This window comes from Oncorhynchus mykiss, chromosome 8, assembly GCF_013265735.2.
Source record: "Oncorhynchus mykiss isolate Arlee chromosome 8, USDA_OmykA_1.1, whole genome shotgun sequence".
In the NCBI taxonomy this organism is placed as follows: domain Eukaryota; kingdom Metazoa; phylum Chordata; class Actinopteri; order Salmoniformes; family Salmonidae; genus Oncorhynchus; species Oncorhynchus mykiss.
Genome location: NC_048572.1, coordinates 46620623 through 46627513, shown reverse-complemented (window position 1 = coordinate 46627513; position 6891 = coordinate 46620623).

Sequence of the window (6891 nt, the reverse complement as noted above, 5' to 3'; positions counted from 1 at the left end):
GAACATCGCACACACACACACGCTTCTCTCCCGCACTAGTCCTGCCTATAGCTATTAATGGTATCTATGTATCTTGTTACACAATTGGTATGGAATTAACCCAACATGTTAGATTCCTCACAGGGGGCACCAATTTGTCGTGACGTTGTATTGGTTAATGTGACGACTGTTGCTAATCGAATGATTACAAGTTTCTAATTACGTGATAAACTGAATCAAGCGATTATTAACTCATTAACCTGCACCATGGAAAAACTAGTTTTTATTGAGTTTCTATTTCCCAAATTAACTCAAAGAATATCAGAATATCAATTTTACAACAGCCGCTAATTAACTTCTTAACTTCTTGCATCGCGCAAACACGTATCCACTAGCGTAATCATAGCCTCAAGCTCATTACCATAACGCAATGTTAACTATTCATGAAAATCGCAAATTAAATGAAAGAAATATATTGACTCACAAGCTTAGCCTTTTGTTAACAACACTGTCATCTCAGATTTTCAAAATATGCTTTTCAACCATAGCTACACAAGCATTTGTGTAAGAGTATTGATAGCTAGCATAGCATTAAGCCTAGCATTCAGCAGGCAACATTTTCACAAAAACAAGAAAAGCATTCAAATAAAATCATTTACCTTTGAAGAACTTTGGATGTTTTCAATGAGGAGACTCTCAGTTAGATAGCAAATGTTCAGTTTTTCCAAAAATATTATTTGTGTAGGAGAAATCGCTCCGTTTTGTTCATCACGTTTGGCTAAGAAAAAAAAAACGAAAATTCAGTCATTACAACGCCAAACTTTTTTCCAAATGAACTCCATAATATCAACAGAAACATGGCAAACGTTGTTTAGAATCAATCCTCAAGGTGTTTTTCACATATCTATTCGATGATAAATCATTCGTGGCAGTTGGGTTTCTCCTCTGAAGCAAATGGAAAAATACACGCAGCCTGGAGATTACGCAATAATTGCGACGGAGGACACCAAGCGAGCACCTGGTAGATGTAGTGTAAAATGGTCAATATTCCAATGATATACAAATACGTCACAATGCTGCAGACACCTTGGGGAAACGACAGAAAGTGTAAGCTCATTCCTGGCGCATTCACAGCCATATAAGGAGACATTGGAACACAGCGCCTTCAAAATCTGGGGCATTTCCTGTTTGAAATTTCATCTTGGTTTCGCCTGTAGCATCAGTTCTGTGGCACTCACAGATAATATCTTTGCAGATTTGGAAACGTCAGAGTGTTTCCTTTCCAAAGCTGTCAATTATATGCATAGTCAAGCATCTTTTCGTGACAAAATATCTTGTTTAAAATAGGAACGTTTTTTTATCCAAAAATTAAAAGAGCGCCCCCTATATCGAATAAGTTATGCATATTATTAGTAGATTTGGAAAGAAAACACTCTGTAGTTTCGACAACTGTTTGAATCATGTCTGTGAGTATAACAGAACTTATGTAGCAGTCAAAATTCCGAGGACTAACAGTTCAGAATTTTCTTTTTTGGTCTCTGTCTGTTCACTGACTTCTCATTGGCAAATTATATTTCTTAGGAACCTGTTTTCAGTTCCTACCACTTCCACTGGATGTCACCAGTCTTTGGAATTTGGTTGAGGTTATTCCTTTGTGCAATGAAGAAGTAGGCCATCTAGGAACTGGGTAACACTGTTGAGTGAGCAAGATGTGAAAAGTAGCATGGTTTGTTGTCTTCCTGTATTGAAAACAGATAGACCCGTCTACAAATTGATTGATTATTAACGTTTAAAAATACCTAAAGTTGTATTACAAAAGTAGTTTGAAATATTTTGGCAAAGTTTATAGGCAACTTTTGAAATATTTTGTAGTGACGTTGCGTTTTTTGGAAGCTGTTTAAATAAATGGACATTTGGACATATATGGACGGAATTAATCGAACAAAAGGACCAATTGTGATGTTTATAGGACATATTGGAGTGCCAACAAAAGAAGCTCGTCAAAGGTAATGCATGTTTTATATTTTATTTCTACGTTTTGTGGAGCACTTGCAGGGTTGAAATATGCTACCCTCTTTGTTTACTATTGTGCTATCATCAGATAATAGCTTTTTATGCTTTCACGGAAAAGCATTTAAAAAATCTGACATGTTGCTGGATTCACAACGAGTGTAGCTTTAATTGAGTATCTTACATGTGTGATTTTTAAAATATTTTTTATTATTATGATTTTTTTTACCCCTTTTTCTCCCCGATTTTGTGGTATCCAATTGTTTAGTAGCTACTATCTTGTCTCATCGCTACAACTCCCGTACTGGCTTGGGAGAGACGAAGGTTGAAAGTCATGCGTCCTCCGATACACAACCCAACCTAGCCGCACTGCCTCTTTACACAGCGCACATCCAACCCGGAAGCCAGCCGCACCAATGTGTCAGAGGAAACAGCGTGCACCTGGCAACCTTGGTTAGCGTGCACTGCGCCCGGCCCGCCACAGGAGTCGCTGGTGCGCGATGAGTCAAGGATATCCCTACCGGCCAAGCCCTCCCTAACCCGGACGATGCTGGGCCAATTGTGCGTCGCCCCACTGACCTCCCTGTCGCGGCCGGTTGCGACAGAGCCTGGGCTCTGAAATCCCAAGTGCAATATAGCAAAACACAGCTTAGCTTGTTGTTAATCCACCTGGCGTGTCAGATTTCAAAACATATTTTCGGTGAAAGCATACCAAGCGTTTTTTAAGGACATCTCTCTCAGTAAACAAAATATTACAAACAGCTAGCAGCCAAGTAGATAGGTCACGAAAGTCAGAAAAGCAATAAAATGAATTGCTTACCTTTGATGATCTTCAGATGTTTGCACTCACGAGACTCCCAGTTACACAATAAATGTTCCTTTTGTTCCATAAAAATTATTTCTATATCCAAAATACCTCCATTTGGTTGGCGCGTTATGTTCAGAAATCCACAGGCTCGAGTGGTCAAGACCGGGCAGACGAAAATTCCAAATAGTATCCGTAAAGTTCGTAGAAACATGTGAAACGTTTTTTATAATCAATCCTCAGGATTTTTTTTATAATCGATAATATTTCAACCGGGACTGTAGCTTCATAAATAGGAGAGAGATAGAACATGTCTGCTCCAAGCTGTTGCACATGCAAAACTCTGCTGGCACCCAGCCATCCAATGACATGAAGTGATCTTTCTCACTAATTTTTCAAAATAAAAGCCTTAAGACTGTTCACACCATGGGGAAGCCATAAGAAAATGAATCTGGTTGATATCCCTTTAAATGGAGTGAATTCAGGCTATGGAACAGAGCTTTCAGGAAAAACAGCACTTCCAGGTTGGATTTTCCTCAGGTTTTTGCCTGCAATATCTGTTCTGTTGTACTCACAGACAATATGTTGACACTTTTGGAAACTTTAGAGTGTTTTCTATCCTAATCTGACAATTATATGCATATTCTAGATTCTGGGCCTGAGAAATAGGCAGTTTCATTTGGGTACGTTTTTCATCCAAACATCAAAATACTGCCCCCTACACTCAACAGATTAAATCAAGGTCAAATAATCAACATCAACAGATTTTTTTCACTTAGTCGGCTCTAAACAAGCGACGTTTCAGTTACTGGCCCAAAGCTCTTAACTCCTAGGCTACCAGTGTTGGTGTAATATGGTTAATTCCATCAACACACCTTTTGTGTCCTGTAATTTAGTCAAAGTGCCAATTAAAGAAACAGGATTGACGATTTCATCTGAAATCAGCAATAAATCCCCTTGTCACAAGGGGAATGGAATCTTGATTTGTGCAACAGGGAGGGGCAATTGAATGCAAGCTTCAGCATTTTTTTTTATTGTCTATCTATGCGTAACAGGGTTGACTATTTATGCATGACACGCTCAGTTTTTTCTTTTGAAAATAAATATTTAAAAAGGAAGATTTTCATCATATTAAAACTAGAGTTCAGTTCACGTAACAGGGTTGACCTTAAAATTAGGGACAAATGTAAATGAATGACTAATTACATTAAATAAATAATAATCTTCAGAAATTACTTTGTCAAAGCAATAAAATAACTAGGGCTTTACAATGATTATGAAAACTTGGGGTTAAGTGGGTTAAAATCTTAATAGAGGTCGGGAAAATATAGCATGGAACAAAAGAAAGTCTGATTTATTGAATTTTCCATGTGGTTTATACACTGAGTCTACAAAACATTAAGAACAACGTCCTAATATTGAGATGCACCCCCCCCCATTTGCCCTCATAACAGCCTCAATTCATTGGAGCATGGGCTCTACAAGGTGTCAAAAGCATTCCACGGGGATGCTGGCCCATGTTGTGTTTCCCCCAGTTGACTGGTTGTCCTTTGGGTGGTGGACCATTCTTTATACACACAGGAAACTGTTGAGCGTGAACAACCCATCAGTTATTGACACAAAGTGGTGCGCCTGGTACCTACTACCATACCCTGTTCAAATGTACTTCAATCTTTTGTCTTGCACATTCACCCTCTGAATGACACATATACACAACCTATGTCTCAATTATCTCAAGGCTTAAAAATCCTTATTTAGCCTGTCTCCTCCCCTTCATCTTTACTGATTGAAGTCGATTTAACAAGTGACATCAATAAGGGATCATAACTTTCCCCTGGTCAGTCTATGTTCATAACGTTTTGTTCACTCAGTGTATTAAAGGGCACTTCATTAAATATAGCAGGCTTTTAAAATTCAACACTGGTGCAACATTTTTACTTAAAATATTTAAAAAAATATCAGGCACAATATTCATGTAACGACCCATATATTGCCTCCCGTCAAACAGTATTTCCACCTTGGCGTGGCAAATCCTCAACAGGCAAGAAACACAGACCCAAGAAATATCTGGCCAGATTTATTGCACTTAGTAGATATGAAGTAACTAAGTCTGTTTATTCATATCTTCACTTGAGTGAAGATGAAAAGCACAGTCATGAATAAATAGTGTCTCTCTAATATACTAAATGTAATGTGCAGAGTTGCAAAAAATGCAAGTACAATACATTTGAGTTTACTTGGTACAAAGGTGACAAAACTGGTTGTAGAACTTAGCAGCAAAATGAACCGTATACCATATATTTATCCTATTATTTTGCTAAAGGGTGTCAACACTAACATTATTTTTGAGCTGGAAAATAACTGATGTTTGTAAAGCTGAAGAAGAGATTCATTTCAAACTCAGTAGCCTGAACTACAAATACTGTACAATATGAGTGAAAAACTACTACTGACTTAGATCATAGGAAGTCAAAACAGGTCCCATCTGTAAAACAAAAATGTCTTCATGGCAATACTGTATGGTGTGTGCAGAGCCCGTAGTCTAGCGGTAACACCACAGGCTCTAGACATATATACTCTCTCTCCCCACCGCAGACCGGGGTTCATTCTTCACTCTAAGGGCTTGATTCAATCCGTAATGCCAAAGTTCAGTGCTATAGCGCAATTAAAATTGAAAGGCAATTTTACCATATTCGCAGAGACTGCATTCATTGTAAATGCTGCGTATGTCGGCTCAATTGGAAATGACCTCATAGCGAACTATAGCGCTGATTGAATCTAGCCCTAAAACGTCAAATGAGACCTAAAACTTCATACTGTTACTCCCATCTATCTGTATACCCCTCTGTGATTTCACAACTGCCTAAATAAAATACTGTATGCCACTATGCCTGTTGTTTTATTGTGTTTTACTGAATCAGCTTGCCCCTGTATACAGTGTATTCGGAAAGTATTCAAACCACTTGACTTTTTCCACATTTTGTTACGTTACAGCCTTATTCTAAAATGGATTCAATACTCCCCCCATAAATCTACACACAATACCCCACAATGATAAAGCGAAAACAGGTTTTTAGACATTTTTGCAAATGCATAAAAAATAAAAAAAAACAATCAGACTTTCCTAGAGCCGGCCAAGCTGAGCACTCAGTGGAGAAGGGACTTGGTCAGGGAGGTGACCAAGAACCCAATGGTCACTCTGACAGACCTCCAGAGTTCCTCTGTGAAGATGGCAGAATCTTCCAGAAGGACAACCATCTCTGCAACACTCCACCAATCAGGCCTTTATGGTAGAGAGGCCAGACGGAATCCACTACTCAGTAAAAGGCACGACAGCCCACTTGGAGTTTGCCAAAAGGCACCTAAAAGGCCTCTCAGACCATGAGAAACAAGATGTAACCAAGATATAACTCTTTGGCCTGAATGCTGTGTGGATGTTTTTCAGTGGCAGGGAGTAGGAGACTAGTCAGGATCGAGGGAAAGATGAACAGAGCAAAGTACAGAGAGATCCTTGATGAAAACCTGCCCCAGAGAGCCCAGGACCTCAGACTAAGGGGAAGGTTCACCTTCCAACATGACAACAACCCTAAGCACACAGCCAAGACAACGCAGGAGTGGCTTCGGGACAAGTCTCTGAATGTCCTTGAATGGCCCAATCAGAGCCCAGACTTGAACCCAATCGAACGTCTCTGGAGAAACCTGAAAATACAGTGCCTTGCGAAAGTATTCGGCCCCCTTGAACTTTGCGACCTTTTGCCACATTTCAGGCTTCAAACATAAAGATATAAAACTGTATTTTTTTGTGAAGAATCAACAACAAGTGGGACACAATCATGAAGTGGAACGACATTTATTGGATATTTCAAACTTTTTTAACAAATCAAAAACTGAAAAATTGGGTGTGCAAAATTATTCAGCCCCTTTACTTTCAGTGCAGCAAACTCTCTCCAGAAGTTCAGTGAGGATCTCTGAATGATCCAATGTTGACCTAAATGACTAATGATGATAAATACAATCCACCTGTGTGTAATCAAGTCTCCGTATAAATGCACCTGCACTGTGATAGTCATAGAGGTCCGTTAAAAGCGCAGAGAGCA